General features: G+C 42.6%; 1 protein-coding gene across 1 annotated transcript in view; it reads right to left on the minus strand.

Moving 5' to 3' along the window:
- Positions 1 to 15801, minus strand: part of LOC124789009 — a 260631-nt gene extending 244830 nt beyond the window's left edge. Inside the window, exon 1 of the mRNA XM_047256296.1 lies at positions 15749 to 15801. The gene's annotated coding sequence lies outside the window, so the exon portion shown is untranslated. The remainder of the gene's footprint in view (positions 1 to 15748) is intronic.
- Between the last annotated feature and the right edge of the window lie 256 nt (positions 15802 to 16057).

Raw genomic sequence — 16057 nt, forward strand, 5'->3', positions numbered from 1 at the left:
TTCAGCATTCTTCTGTAGCACCACATTTCGAAAGCTCCTATTCTCTTCTTGTCCAAACTATTTAACGTCCATGTTTCACTTCCATACATGGCTACGCTCCATACAAATACTTTCAGAAATGACTTCCTGAGACTTAAATCTATACTCGATGTTAACAAATTTCTCTTCTTCAGAAACGCTTTCCTTCCCATTGCCAGTTTACATTTTATATCCTCTCTACTTCGACCATCATCAGTTATTTTGCTCCCCAAATAGCAAAACTCCTTTACTACTTTAAGTGTCTCATTTCCTAATCTAATTCCCTCAGCATCACCCGACTTAATTCGACTACATTCCACTATCCTCGTTTTGCTTTTGTTGATGTTCATCTTATATCCTCCTTTCAAGACACTGTCCATTTCATTCAACTGCTCTTTCAAGTCCTTTGATGTCTCTGACAGAATTACAATGTCATCGGCGAACCTCAAAGTTTTTATTTCTTCTCCATGGATTTTAATACCTACTCCGAACTTTTCTTTTGTTTCCTTTACTGCTTGCTCAATATACAGATTGAATAACATCGGTGTGAGGCTACAGCCCCGTCTTACTCCCTTCCCAACCACTGCTTCCCTTTCATGTCCCTCGACTCTTATAACTGCCATCTGGTTTCTGGACAAATTGTAAATAGCCTTTCGCTCCCTGTATTTTACCCCTGCCACCTTTAGAATTTGAAAGAGAGTATTCCAGTCAACATTGTCAAAAGCTTTCTCTAAGTCTACAAATGCTAGAAACGTTGGTTTGCCTTTACTTAATCTTTCTTCTAAGATACGTCGTAAGGTGAGTATTGCCTCACGTGTTCCAGTATTTCTACGGAATCCAAACTGATCTTCCCCGATGTCGGCTTCTACTAGTTTTTCCATTCGTCTGTAAAGAATTTGTGTTAGTATTTTGCAGCTGTGGCTTATTAAACTGATTGTTCGGTAATTTTCACATCTGTCAACACCTGCTTTCTTTGGGATTGGAATTATTATATTCTTCTTGAAGTCTGAGGGTATTTCGCCTGTTTCATACATCTTGCTCACCAAATGGTAGAGTTTTGTCAGGACTGGCTCTCCCAAGGCCGTCAGTAGTTCCAATGGAATGTTGTCTACTCCGGGGGCCTTGTTTCGACTCAGGTCTTTCAGTGCTCTGTCAAACTCTTCACGCAGTATTGTATCTCCCATTTCATCTTCATCTACATCCCCTTCCATTTCCATAATATTGTCCTCAAGTACATCGCCCTTGTATAGACCCTCTATATACTCCTTCCACCTTTGTGCTTTCCCTTCTTTGCTTAGAACTGGGTTTCCATCTGAGCTCTTGATATTCATGCAAGTGGTTCTCTTTTCTCCAAAGGTCTCTTTAATTTTCCTGTAGGCAGTATCTATCTTACACCTAGTGAAAAAAGCCTCTACATCCTTACATTTGTCCTCTAACCATCCCTGCTTAGCCATTTTGCGCTTCCTGTCAATCTCATTTTTGAGACGTTTGTATTCCTTTTTGCCTGCTTCATGTACTGCATTTTTATATTTTCTTCTTTCATCAATTAAATTCCATGTTTCTTCTGTTACCCAAGGATTTCTACTAGCCCTGGTCTTTTTACCTACTTGATCCTCTGCTGCCTTCACTATTTCATCCCTCAAAGCTACCCATTCTTCTTCTACTGTATTTCTTTCCCCCATTCCTGTCTAGCACACTGGACTCGCATTCGGGAGGACGACGGTTCAATCCCGTCTCCGTCCATCCTGATTTAGGTTTTCCGTGATTTCCCTAAATCGTTTCAGGCGAATGCCGAAATGGTTTCTTTGAAAGGGCACGGCCGATTTCCTTTCCAATCCTTCCCTAACCCGAGCTTGCGCTCCGTCTCTAATGACCTCGTTGTCGACGGGACGTTAAACACTAACCACCACCACCACCCATTCCTGTCAATTGTTCCCTTATGCTCTCCCTGAAACTCTGTACAACCTCTGGTTCTTTCAGTTTATCCAGGTCCCATCTCCTTAAATTCCCACCTTTTTGCAGTTTCTTCAGTTTTAATCTACAGGCCATAACCAATAGATTGTAGTCAGAGTCCACATCTACCCCTGGAAATGTCTTACAATTTAAAACCTGGTTCCTAAATCTCTGTCTTACCATTATATAATCTATCTGATACCTTTTAGTATCTCCAGGGTTCTTCCATGTATACAACCTTCTTTCATGATTCTTAAGCCAAGTGTTAGCTATGATTAAGTTGTGTTCTGTGCAAAATTCTAACAGGCGGCTTCCTCTTTCATATCTTCCCCCCAATCCATATTCACCTACTACGTTTCCTTCTCTCCCTTTTCCTACTACCGAATTCCAGTCACCCATGACTATTAAATTTTCGTCACCCTTCACTATCTGAATAATTTCTTTTATTTCATCATACATTTCTTCAATTTCTTCGTCATCTGCAGAGCTAGTTGGCATATAAACTTGTACTACTGTAGTAGGCGTGGGCCTCGTACTTGGCCACAATAGTGCGTTCACTATACTGTTTGTAGTAGCTTACCCGCATTCCTATTTTCCTGTTCATTATTAAACCTACTCTTGCATTACCCCTATTTGATTTTGTGTTTATAACCCTGTAGTCACCTGACCAGAAGTCTTGTTCCTCCTGCCACCGAACTTCACTAATTCCCACTATATCTAACTTTAACCTATCCATTTCCCTCTTTAAATTTTCTAACCTACCTGCCCGATTAAGTGATCTGTCATTCCACGCTCCGATCGGTAGAACGCCAGTTTTCTTTTTCCTGATAATGACATCCTCTTGAGTAGTCCCCGCCCGGATATCCGAATGGGGGACTATTTTACCTCCGGAATATTTTACCCAAGAGGACGCCATCATCATTTAATCATACAGTAAAGCTGCATGCCCTCGAGAAAAATTACGGCCGTAGTTTCCCCTTGCTTTCAACCGTTCGCAGTACCAGCACAGCAAGGCCGTTTTGGTTATTGTTACAAGGCCAGATCAGTCAATCATCCACACTGTTGCCCCTGCAACTACTGAAAAGGCTGCTGCCCCTCTTCAGGAACCACACGTTTGTCTGGCCTCTCAACAGATACCCCTCCGTTGTGGTTGCACCTACGGTACGGCTATCTGTATCACTGAGACACGCAAGCCTCCCCACCCACGGCAAGGTCCATGGTTCATGGGGGGAGGGTGCAACTAGGTAGAGGGAGGAAACGAATTGATTCGATGTCAGTGGAAGCAGTGGCCACAGCAATGCAGGAGGAGACGAATGGTGGTGTGCAAACGGAGAACTGCCAGAACATTGGACATACCCGTGAGCACGGGCACCCTTCTTTGCTATCCATTCAAATGCGAACAGGAATTCCGCCTTATGCAAGACACGTTTTTTCTGTTTTGTTTCGCCCAGACATGTTTCAGCACATTTTGTGCTATTTTCAGTGGGTTATTTTTTATTTTCTAACTGTAAAACTGTTGTTACATATTAACATTTAGCGAAACTTTTGGTATATAATATTTACAACTGTAAATATGTAACAACAATTTTACAGTTAAAAAATAAAAAATAACCCACTGATGATAGCACAAAATGTGCTGAAACATGTCTGGGTGTAACAAAACAGAAAAAAGGTGTCTTGCATAAGGTGGAATTCTTCTTCCCATTTCTTACAAGCACGGACATAATAAGAAGAACTGCAACATCACAATATGATTATATCCATTCAAAATTACGCATGTGCACAAGTTGCTTCCGTTGACCTGCCAGCAAGTTAGACCTTCGCTTTAGCATTTCTTGCTCGCATGGAAGTGGACATTAGAATTGTCAGCCGCCATTTCCCAACAGCCTGGCCTTCCCGATCACCTGATAAAATCCGTGTGACTTCCGGCTGTGGGGCTATCTGAAAGATGTTGTGTTCAGTGTTCCGATTGCAAACTTAGCTGCATGAAGGCATGCATTGCGCAACACATTCTGAATGTGACCCCAGGAACACTTCGATCGGTTGTGGAAGACGCTGTTTCTCGATTTCAACTTACTGAAGAAAACGGTGGAAAGCATATTGAACATGTTTTGCGCCGGTCACACGGAAATTAATAATCCGATTGGATTTTGACTGATGCTTTTTATGAGGGTTTTCGCTTCAGGACAATTAAAAACCAATTTTTCCCATCCGATGCGATACGACATGGCTGTGGTGGACGGGCTTACGTAACTAACAGTATCAAACATGTACACCCATGCACACTGAGTGGTACAGTTTGTTTAACGTCAAACGTACACTTTAGGCATTGTTGTATGATTCATTTGTCATTTGTAGTCGATTACTATTGAATTATCATGCTTACAGCGCCATCTTTTGCTACATTTTGTAACTATTTATTTTTCTTCTGATAAAACACGACAGATTTAACGCATGTTCCACAGTAAACACTAGGAGAATATTGACATACAATGTTGTTGTATACATAGGCTAATGTTTATTTATTATCATAGTTGTTTTTCGGTGAAATTTTCACTCCAAAGAAGTTGCACAATTATAGACATTAAACAACATTCCAAAAAATGCGACTAAGAGGGTGCACCATAAAACTCATTTATTGACTTAATACACATCAGAACCTAAACCTAACTTTTTAATAGCGCATTTCTTGCAAAGATTATTCCCAAATGTCTGTGCATGATTAAGGATCAGATGGAGTACCCTTCGTCTATTGGGTTCCAGAAATTTCGTTATAGATTTTAGTCAATGATTTCATACAGTACATAAATATAAGGTAAGTACTTTCGAATCGGACTTATCAATTTTCAACTATTAAAAATAAAAATTAAAAGTAAATAAGAATGTTATGCCTACGGTATTTTCATTTGTGCAACCAAATTTTTCTCCTGTCAAGATACTTCATTCAAGTTTCACTGATTTCTGGGCTATAACATTTGAATATTATTTAAGATTCGTAGTAATGGTTTGCGGGAAATCAGTAGCTTGCAGTTAATCTCTTCAGACAAGCGAGTATAAGTACACAACAACTTTACTTGTCCACTGTCGAAGTTATTGAACTGCCACAAAAAAAAGATTCATTTTGGAAAGTTTGTATCTGAAAGGCTCTGTCTTTCAAATTTCAGTTATGAGTGGACGGAAATAACTAAAGAGGGCTGCTTGGTGAGTAATAGTACAGAACTAAGTTGTTATTCAGTTGGATCTCCTTCCAGTGTGTTCCTGTTCGGCTCCGTGGAGGAACAGCATGGGTACTTTTCATGACTAGAGGCCACTGCTCAAACGTTACAAAGATCCTCTCTGTCGACAAGGAAATATCCCATCTTTCAATAGCACCAATAGTGAATTCAAGGTTATTAATTAAAACAGGAAGGAACAAGAAACTAGTATCAGCTCCATATTATTTTCCTACTCTGAAGCCAACGTGTCTGAGTGCTCAACCCTGACTGGACTCACGAATCCAAGCGATTTCAAAATTCAGATAATCCTGTGTCGCAGATTTTAAGCTTTCCTTTTGAAATTTAATGCAAAAGGTAATCGAACACAGTTCATTTTTCGAATATCATGCTAAACGTAACATTAAAAATTTATATTCCATCATCATTTTTCTGAAAAATGTTCCCCAAGATTACACATGAGTCTGCCATGCATTCCTTGTATTGTTTTCAGTTTGTCTTCCAGTCAGGTGGTCTTTCTAGCCTTCTATGGAGGAAAGACTTTTCTCACTTCTTTGAAGACACACACTACCGCCACATTCTTCAGTCAAATAAAGTAGAAATTTTTCTGGTTCTCTTTCTCATGTTTCTCTTATAGAATCGTTGTAAGTATTGCAGGACTATGTATAACTTTACTCTAGTTTGGTTTAATTACTGCATAAGTTTGTTATAATAATAGAAACAGAGACAGCGCATTTCTTTGTTCTTGATCTGCCTACAACTAAATGGATATACATTGAAGAGCCAAAGAAACTGGTACACCTGCCTATTATCGTGCAGGCCCCGGCGAGCACGCAGAAGGGTTGCAACACGACGTGGCATGGACTCGACTAATGTCTGAAGTAATGCTGGAGGGAACCAACACCATGAATCCAGCAGGGCTGTCCATAAGTGCGTAAAAGTAAGGCGGGTGGAGACCTCTTGTGAACAGCACGTTGCAAGGCATCCCAGATACGCTCAATAAAGTTCATGTCTGAGGAGTCTGGTAGTCAGCGGAAGTGTTTAAACTCAGAACAGTGTTCCTGGAGTCACTCTGTAGCAATTCTCGACATGTGAGGTGTCGCATTGTCCTGCTTGAATTGGCCAACTCCTTCGGAATGCACAGTGGACATGATTGGATGCAGATTATCAGACAGGATGCTTATGTACGTGTTACCTGTCAGAGTCGTATCTAGACTCATCAGGGGTCCCATAGCACTCCAACTGCACACACCCCACACCATTACAGAGCCTCCACCAGCTTCAACAGTCCCATGCTGACATGCAGGGTCCATGAATTCATGAGGTTGTCTCCACACCCGTTCACGTCCATCCGCTCGATATAATTAGAAACGAGACTCTTCTGACCAGGCAACATGTTTCCAGTCATCAACAGTCTAATGTCGGTATTGATGGGCGGCAGGTAGTGTCAGGCGTTCCCCAAGGCTCAGTATTAGGTCCTATACTCTTCTCTCTTTATGTCAATGATGTGTCATCGGTCCTGACCTATTGCAAATACCATACGTATGCTGATGACCTTCAGTTGTATCTAAGTGCGAAACCAAGCAATCTCAAGAAAGCTATTGAAAATTTCAATACTGACCTCGACGCACTGTCAAAATGGGCACAGGACATAGGTCTAAAACTAAACCCATCTAAAACCCAAGCGGTACTTGTTGGTCACTCTAAGCTCATTAGCCCAAAACATCGGGAATCCGTACCACCTCTTATCCTAAATGGAACAATTATTAACTTCTCGCCCTCAGCAAAGAGTTTGGGAGTAATAATAGATGAAAATCTAAATTGGACAGAGCACATAACTGCAGTGTGCAAAAAAGCATCAGCATCCCTTCATGTCCTACAAAAATATAATAAACTCTTCCCTTTCGATCTGAAAAAGAAATTAGTACAAACGCTTATACTCCCAATCATTGACTACAGCGATATTATCCTACAAGGCCTCTCTCAGGAAAATTCCCGACGTCTAGAACTGGTCACGAATGCCTGCGTCCGATATATCTGTGACGTTCGACTTTTTGATCACATTTCACCAGCATATGCAAAATTGTCCTGGCTGCGTGCAGACAAACGCAGAGATTTCCATACACTCTGTCTCATCTACTGCCTTATAAATGTACACTGTCCCTCATATCTCTCCTCGTCCCTAACACTCATGTCGGAACAACTTGACAGAAACACACGTTCCCATCATAATAAAATCCTCTCCGTTCCACTGCATCGCTCAGTCACCTTCTCCAAGTCCTTTACAGTAGCGGGAACCCGACTCTGGAATAACCTCCCTCGTTATGTTAGAGAACTTAAAAACATGACCGGCTTCAAAATACAGTTAATGACGTATCTACTTAAGCAACAGTAATGCCTTCCTCTGTACATGAGTGCACTTCACCTCATTACTTCCCTCTCTCCCCCTCCTTAAACCTCCCTTACCCAAAACTCGCTATACTAGTAAACATCTACTTTACACACCAAAATATTAATGTACATCTGCACAAACCTTCATTACTATTGCGAATCTTTCTCATGTTTGTCATTATTATTTGATTTTTTTTACTGTTATTATTATTGCTTTCACCATAATCTGTATGTATAGCACCTGATGTAAAAATACTGCCGGCATTTACTTTATTAGGTCTTAGTCATGTTTATCATTATTATTTGATTTTTTGTTTTACTGTTATTATTATTGCTCTTATCATAATCTGTATGTATAGCAACTGTTGTAAAAATACTTCCGCATTTACTTTATTAGGTCTTAGTCACTAGTCTTTATTCATATTGTCACTAGAGTAAGCTAATTTTCTCATTTAAACTATGTTCATGATGTTACTCTGATGTGTGAAATGCTGCATGTGTGGAACACTGGTCCGATGTAAGAGAGGGGCTGATGGCCCTAATCTGATCAGGTTAAATAAATAAATAAAATAAAGCTTTGTGTCGCGCAGTCATCAAGGGCACACGAGTGGGCCTTAGGCTCCGAAAGCCCATATCGATTATGTTTCGTTGAATGGCCGCTAAGCCATGTCGCCGCAATATCCTTTGTTCCAGGAGTGGTAGTTCTGCAAGGTTCGCAGGAGAGCTTCTGTGAAATTTGGAAGGTAGGAGACAAGGTACTGGCGGAATTAAGGCTGTGAGGACGAGGCGTGAGTCGTGCTTGGGTAGCTCAGTTGGTAGAGCACTTTCCCGCGAAAGGCAAAGGTCCAGAGTTCGAGTCTCGGTCCGGCACACAGTTTTAATCTGCCAGGAAGTTTCATATCAGCGCACACTCCGCTGTAGAGTGAACATTTCATTCTAGAAATATCTTAGTTGGTGTTTCATCATGCGTTCTAAACTTTTGTGAAAGCATGACACAAAAGTTGCACGACTACCATACGCTATGTCACACCATTCACTTCTCAGTGTTATGTAGCACAAGGTCCTACTTATCTAGTATCTTAGCTGTGCGCATCCATGAATCGAAAATACTAATTCCTTCTCCAGTGCTTTTGTCTACACCTGGATCAGTCACCTGCACGTTGTGCGCAATTCATTGCTATGATGCATTAAGGAAAAGCTTAAGTATTTACTTTTGTCATCTCATAACTTTACTTAAAAACTAACATCTATGGCCGTTTTTCACCGAGCGAAGTGGTTAGTACACTGGAATCGCATTCTGGAGGACGATGGTTCTAACCCACGTCCGGCCATCCTAAATAAGTTTTCCGTGATTTCCCTAAACCGCTTCAGGCGAATTCCGGGATGGTTCCTCGCTGTTTGGCCCCTTCCCCCAAATCAACCAAACAACCATTTTTTCTGTGTCAGATAGTATAACAAATGCTCACATAGTCTTCCATTTACGGAGCTTTATCTTTCTATTCATCACCTAGCAGCGCCTTTTTCCTTCGCTCCCCTTACCTCTCCTCGTGTCCTTTGCTGCCACTACCCACAGTTTAATCTAGGTGCCCTTAATTTGTCTTTATTACGCTGTTTTGCAGAATGGAATATAAACTTTGTTTTTTTTCGTAATAGCGCTGTTGCTGATTCCATTATTTATGTAATAGCTTTTTATAAGTTTTGAAATGCGTGTGATATGTAAGAACTTTCGCAAATACGTCGTAATGAATGCGTGGTTAAATGTAACAGAGGACCTAATGGTCCAAATCGTGAGGAGGATAAAACAATAAACAAAATAAATAAACAGCGAGAAGGTGTTTCTGTATCGTCTAGCTAAACTTCACGTCACTGTTCATTTTTGTTCGACACTGAATTAACAGCATTCATTGCTACGATCCACAACACTTGAAGAACATTGTCATAAGCATATTACTGTCCACGTCAGTTGATACTGCTGACGAAGATATTCCCTTGAGACTGGGCATTTCACAACAATTTTCTAGCTATGTCGGTATACTGCACATAATCTTTCAGAGAACTGCCACTATATCTACTAATTCATTTCTGTGTTGTGCGAATCGTAGCAATTTTATTACTTAACATTTAAGTCTCTCTGTCGTTCAGTTTGCTTCTGATGAAGGATTGGCACTGAGATCTAGGAAACCACCTTCCAGTCGTGTATCTGATGGCAATCAGTCAAGAGGTAACTGCTTCGTATCCCTGTGGTAGAGCTAGCTTTCACTACTGGTTTCTAAAATTTTCTGAATTTTGCATCTCGCTCTGTATATCATGGAGTGCGGGCGTGCGGCACTGTTATTGCTGACCTGTCGGATGTCATTAGGATAGGTAGCTCTGCTGGTATTATTCTGCGGGTATATGTCATTGTTCATACCGGACATTTCCCCTTCCCGTCGTTCGTACATTATTTTGTCTAAATGATGATAATTCTTTCGCCATATGATTCGTGTTTTCATTTTCTTTAAAGTACTTTTGCAGTTTCGGCTCTGTAGCCAGCCAAATTCGTTCTTTCAGCAGTCTTTTTCTCTTCAGTGGCTTAGTAGAAACAGACAGTTCTTCCGTGAGCTTAATGTTTCGTATTCTTCAAAGAGCTGTCAATATTTCCATCCCTTTCGTCGTAATCCCACCTCGACGCTTAGTCCGCTAATTAGGCTTCTTGGGAGACGAAAATACGCATCTTGCTCCACCCAACATCTCTATTTTCAATTTCCATAAATGGGTGCTGGAATCAGTCTCTTAGATGCCCCGTGTTGTTTCAGAAATCAACTTTTCTTCTGGAATTGCCAGCCGCTTTGTAGAGGAAATTCCTATTCCTCTGAAACATCCTACGGGACTTTGGACTGTAGCCGATTTCCCAGGCTTCTCTCTAAAGCGAACCAAACCGCTTTTTTGTTAGCGCCTGCTGTGAGTGGCTGAGCATCCTTTAACAACACACTTGTTTGGTTCAAATGGCTCTGAGCACTATGGGACTTCTGAGGCCATCAGTCCCCTAGAACTTAGAACTAATTAAACCTAACTAACCTAAGGACATCACACACATCCATGCCCGAGGCAGGATTCGAACCAGCGACCGTAGCGGTCGCGCGGTTCCAGACTGTAGCGCCTAGAACCGCTCGGCCACCCCGGCCGGCCACACTTGTTTGCAGAAGGTGTTCAGTGGCTAGAAAACTGCCATGTCAAAAGGCTGGAGTGCGTTTCTTGTATGGCAGCGAAAGTACAAAGCCAGAATGTCATGTTTCATACAACATTCAAGAGAGATGATCGATTTTGTTAGCACCTTGTGGCTGTACATCAAAAGCACTACAGATAGCACTGGTCTGAAGTTCGTAAAACACATGAATATAATGCTTCTTCTTTAATGTAGCCGTCATGTGGAACTAGTCGTACCTAGTCATTTTATCTTTTTTGCTGAAATAATGTCGAATTTCCACGAGTTCTGAGTAACCGAAGGCTGTCTTGCGAACATCATGGGGAGTAATAGAAAAATCTGTTTACACTAAGTCTCGAAGTGTCTTTGCTAGAGCAGCTTCAAGCTCGTTTGTAGAAACAGTTTGTTTTACTATATTTCGCGTTGTCTTGTTCTCTCTAACGCGGATCATACGGTGGCTTAGTGTTTCATAAGGCACCATGTATTGAACACTTGCAGCACACACAATGGCCCTATTTCTTACGGCTTCCATTGTTCTTCCATCCGCTCGGACATTCATTTCAATAGAGCGCTATCACACTTCTTCACATGCTTACATGGCATCTAAAAAAAACCACGCTAAGACAGTGTGTGTGTGTGTGAGAGAGAGAGAGAAAGAGAAAGAGAGAGAGAGAGAGAGAGAGAGAGAGAGAGAGAGAGAGAACAACGCATCCCGAACGACTTATCAAAATGGGGCAGAAATCTGTAGATGCGATGTACATGTACAGACAAAAAAGGATTAAAATTTCAAAATAATTGGATGATTTTTTAAGAGAAAGTGCTCCACAAATTGAGCAAGTCACTATCGATTGGTCCGCCTCTGGCCCTTGATAAAGTTGTTGGATGTCTTCCTAAGGGATATCGTGCCAAATTATGTGCAACTGGTGCTTTAGATCGTCAGATTCCGAGATTTTTGGATGGTCCTGTCAATAATGCTCCAAATGTCCTCAGATGGGAAGAGAAACGAGGCATAAAGTATCATCGGCTTACCGCTGTGCGCTAAAGGTGCTGCGGGTGACAACCAGAGGGGTCCTTCTATGAAATGAAATGGAACCCGAGACCATCACTCACGGTTGTCGGGCCGTATGGCGGGTGACAGATTGGTCTCCCACCACCGTCCGTCACTACTCCAAATACGTCTTCGACCTGGAATCTCATTGACTGAATAGTGTTCAGTGATGAGTCCCACTTCGAATTGAGCCCCGACGATCAGCGAAGACTTGGCTGGAGACGCCAAGGACAGCGGTGGAACACCATCCTAACTGTGTCCGCCATATTGTGCGACAACCACGCGTGATGATCTGGCGTGCCATTTCCTTTCATATTAGAACGGCTTTGGTTGTCATCCTTGCCACCCTTACAGCACACTTGTTCGTCGACGGCATTATACGCCCCGTTTTGTTGCCCTTCATGGCAAGACATCCTGTCCTTAGATTTCAGAAAGACAGTTCCCATCCGAACATGGCGAGAGTTTCTACTGCTTTTCTTGCCAGTCCGTACCTTGGCCAGCAAGCTCCCCGGATCTCTCCCCAATACCGAGCATTTGAAGCATTTTGGACAGGGTGATCCAATCAGCGAGGGATTTTGGTGATCTCAGCGCCAGTTGGACAGAATTTGGCACTATATCCCTCATCAGGACATCCAACAACTCTATGAGTCGACTTTCTCAATTTGTGAAGCTCTTTCTCTTGAATAAAGCATACCATTTTTTTGAAATTGTAACCATCTGTTTGACATTAATGTCACATCTATCGATTTTCATCCCATTCGGATAATTCATGCTGCGTCGTTTTTTCTTCCCTTAGGGTGTAGTTCACATCAATCGGACACAATTATTTTGCTTACAGTTAGTTACTGTGTTTATTACGTTAACCAACAGTGCAATCTTTAGTTATGCTCAGAGCATTTCTACTGTTAAAATGTTATAAGCAACGCCGATCTTAAAATTAGGTTATACACCGATGAGCCTAAACATGGCAATCACTATCACGAGACTGAATGCTGTCTGCTGGAGATGCGGGCACGTGATGCGGAAAGAAATGTTTATAATAGGAGGAGAGACGAAGGAGTTATTCTGGCGAAGAAACTGGATGCAAAGGGAGCCGGCCGCTGTGGCCGAGCGCTTCTAGGCGCTTCACTCCGGAACCGGCCTGCTGCTAAGGTCTCAGGTTCGATTCCTGCCTCAGGCATGGATGTATGCGATGGCCTTAGGTTAGTTGGGTTTAGGTAGTTCTAAGTCTAGGGGACTGACGACCGCAGATGCCAAGTCCCATAGGATTTAGAGCCATCTGAACTATGTTTGCAAAGGGGTTCAAATGGCTCTGAGCACTATGGCACTTAACTTCTGAGGTCATCACTCCCCTAGAACTTAGAACTACTTAAACCGAACTAACCTAAGGACATCACACTCACCCATGCCCGAGGCAGAATTCTAATCTGCGACCGTAGCGGTCGCGCGGTTCCAGACTGCAGCGCCTAGAACCGCTCGGACACCCCGGCCGGCTTTGCAAAGGGGGAAATCCACAGATGAAGCAGACTTTGACAAAGGGTAGATTGTTATGGTCCGTCGCATGGAACGATCATCTCGGAAACGGCGAAGCTGGTCGACTGTCCACGTGATACTGTCGTGATCATTAGTGGAAAATGGTTATAGCATCGTGAAATCACATGCAAACGATAAGGTGTTCGACGTGCACGCCTCACCACAGAACATGGAAAATTTTGGAAATTTGTGGTAAGGTTATATGGGAGCAAACTGCTGAGGTCATCGGTCCCTACACTTATACACTAATTAATGCAACTTAAACTAACTTACGCTAAGGACAACACACACACACCCATGCCCGAGGGAGGACTCGAATCTCCAAAGTGGGGAGCCGCTAGAACTGTGACAAGAGAGTACAATGCTTCCACAGGCACCAGTGTTTCAGAACACACCGATCAAAGCAAAGTGTTGAATACTGAGCTCCGCAGCAGACGACCGCCATGTGTTTGCAAGTTGACCCAACCGCATCATCAGTTAGGCACGGGATCATAGAGACTGGTATCAGGATTGATGAAAACGTGTCGCCTGGTCGGATGAGTCACTTTTCCTGGTACAGTCTCTCGATGATCGTGTCCGGATACGCCGTTATGCAGGGGAATGGCCGCTCGAAACATGCTCTGCACTGAGGACACAGGCCTATAGGGCAGTATCGTGCTGTAGGGGACATTCACCTGGGCTTCCAAGGGACCTGTGGTAGTAATCGAAGGCACCACGACAGGTGTGAACTAGGCGAACATTGTTGCGGACCACCTGCGTCCCTTCGAGCTTAAGGTGTTCCAAGATGGTTGTGACGTCTTCTAGTAGGTTAATTGTGTGTGTCACAAGGCCAGATTCGTACTTCAGTGACTTGAGGAGCATTATAATGAAACGTTGATGTTTTGACCATAATATTGGCCCCATCGGAGCCCGAAGGACCATATCGGGGACAAATCTGGGTGCCACCTCCGCGCCTACAAACCGCCATTCGGTAATTTACGGGGATTGGGTAACCCTGTGTAGATACCTGGTGCTATGTATATCCCGAAACCTACTAAGGAATTGTCGAATCTATGCCACAAAGATTCGCTGCCTAATTACGATTCAAGAAATGATCAACAGCTGTTCAAATGGTTCAAATGGCTCTGAGCACTATCGGACTTAGCTTCTGATGTCATCAGTCCCCTAGAACTTAGAACTACTTAAACCTAAGTAACCTATGGACGTCACACACGTCCATGCCCGAGGCAGGATTCGAACCTGCGCGGTTCCAGACTGAAGCGCCTAGAACCGCTCGGCCAACCCGGCCGGCAACAGCTGTTCAGTAGATGGTCATAATATCTGTGGCTCATCATTGTAAGTCTGTGCATAGATATCATACTAAATTCTTAACCATTTAAATCCATTAACAAACGAAATTTCGTTTCATGTAAACTAACCAAAACTTACGTAATGGAAAAAAATGTTGGTTTTCTCAGCGTAGTCACCTGGAGAGATCAAAATCACTTCTTGCTGTAAACAAAGTTGAAGTAATTTTGGATTACGGAACGTGTAGGTGTCGTGAATCACGGAACAGATTGCTACCTTCACGGGCACGTTTCGCGTATCTGTCGTAATTTTTGACTAGGTAAACAGAATGTTACTTAGATTCCGTTATTCTTTACTTAACAGGTGAGTGCCTATCATATAAATGCGTTTAGAAAATGCACACCAGAAATAATCGTGAATGCATGTCAATTATTAATCTATATCTGGACATCATAAATTTAGAATTTACTAACCTGGATCCCATACGAAAAAATAATCCTTCTCATGTGGCGCGTGCTATACCAGAACGTTGAACTTTAACATCTGCAGTTGGTCATCCGTAATTAAACATCTTTCAGGCGCAGTTAGATGGCTGAACAGTTCATTGGAGTTTTTTTTGGTTCCTTACAACTCCTTCGTGTTTTCTTTGATGATAAAATAAGCAAGACCGCCCGGAATAAATTACAACAGATCTTTTTACTACTGAAAAACTCATAATTCATGATCCACATTTGTTTTGTGTTAAATTGTAAGAAACAGACCACACCACACGTTAAAATTTGAGGCTTATCTTGCTTCTTGTTCCCAAGATGCTACGAGTACAGCACGCAAAGTTACGAAAGATGATTTCCTGTAGCACTGATCATACGATTATTTACTCAGCGACTCATAAGAAACTGAAATTGCTAGACAGAGAAAACAGCAACGAGAGCAGTATTTTGGATGGAGACATGCCTCCCGCGTTGAATTGTGAGTTTTCTATTCACCTTCATGTTTGGGCTTTCGAGTTCGTGTTTTCACCGTACCTGCACGCGAAGCACGGAAGGCCACAAATTAGATATGAGGAACTTCGATATCAGCTACCTTCTGACAGAAAGAAAGCTTCAGTGACGTGCGACGTACCTGTGTGGCAAAGAGTCCTCCGATCACAGCCGCTGCCCACAGACTGCAGCTCGCCGGCCGCGCGGCGCCGTCGACACCCGATTGAGGTCGAAGGCGAAGCCCCACAGATGTAGGCGTGTCGCCATAGGCGACTAAAGGGGCAGAAGCTATTACTGCACTTTAGATAACATTTCTTTGTGTTTCCATAAAATTATTCCGCGCTGTAGAGCGTTGTTGTTGTTGTTGTTGTTGTTGTTGTTGTGGTCTTCAGTCCAGAGACTGGTTTGATGCAGCTCTCCATGCTACTCTATCCTGTGCAAGCTTCTTCAT

The sequence above is a fragment of the Schistocerca piceifrons genome, chromosome 3 (genome assembly GCF_021461385.2).
Source record: "Schistocerca piceifrons isolate TAMUIC-IGC-003096 chromosome 3, iqSchPice1.1, whole genome shotgun sequence".
Taxonomy (NCBI): Eukaryota; Metazoa; Arthropoda; class Insecta; order Orthoptera; family Acrididae; genus Schistocerca; species Schistocerca piceifrons.